At 52.3% G+C, this 503-nt stretch overlaps 1 protein-coding gene across 1 annotated transcript in view; it reads left to right on the top strand.

The window, feature by feature from the left end:
- Nucleotides 1-209: 209 nt before the first annotated feature.
- PPFIBP2 (PTPRF interacting protein, binding protein 2 (liprin beta 2)) overlaps nucleotides 210-503 on the top strand; it is a 111930-nt gene continuing 111636 nt past the window's right edge. The window contains exon 1 of the mRNA XM_009334494.1: nucleotides 210-281. The gene's annotated coding sequence lies outside the window, so the exon portion shown is untranslated. The remainder of the gene's footprint in view (nucleotides 282-503) is intronic.

Raw genomic sequence — 503 nt, 5'->3', positions numbered from 1 at the left:
GGGCTCGGCGGTGAGGTGGCGGGGCGCCGGGCCGAGTTGTCCCGAGGCGCCGCGGCGGTTCGGTCGAGGGCACCGTCGGGCAGGAGGCAGGTCAGCGGGGAACGCAGGCTCCGGGCGGTTTCTGGGGCTCTTCGGACGTTTTTTAAAAGGGGATCCTTCACGAATCCTGCTGCGGATGTGACTACAATGCCCGTTGCTTCTCCTTTTTAAATACTTTGCCCTTGCTGTGACAGTTAAGGACTCCATACTGTTGAGAAGACTTTTAAATAGACGCGGCTCCTGTAAGTTAAATATTTATTCTCACAGTGAGCAAAGCTTTGAGACTTGAGTTCAACTCGCAGTTCAGTAAATAAACCGTTTTATTGACATAGAACAGTCGATTCAGAAACTCTCCTGTCAGTAATGATATCCAGTTGCAAGCCGAGTTCTCTAAAGTGGAAGTGAGGTGTGCTCCCCCCCTCCCCCCCCCGCCCCCGCCTGTCATTTAAACATTAATAAGAAAA

Source organism: Pygoscelis adeliae, unplaced genomic scaffold (genome assembly GCF_000699105.1).
Source record: "Pygoscelis adeliae isolate BGI_AS28 unplaced genomic scaffold, ASM69910v1 Scaffold171, whole genome shotgun sequence".
In the NCBI taxonomy this organism is placed as follows: domain Eukaryota; kingdom Metazoa; phylum Chordata; class Aves; order Sphenisciformes; family Spheniscidae; genus Pygoscelis; species Pygoscelis adeliae.
This window is presented reverse-complemented; position numbering and strand designations above follow the sequence as displayed.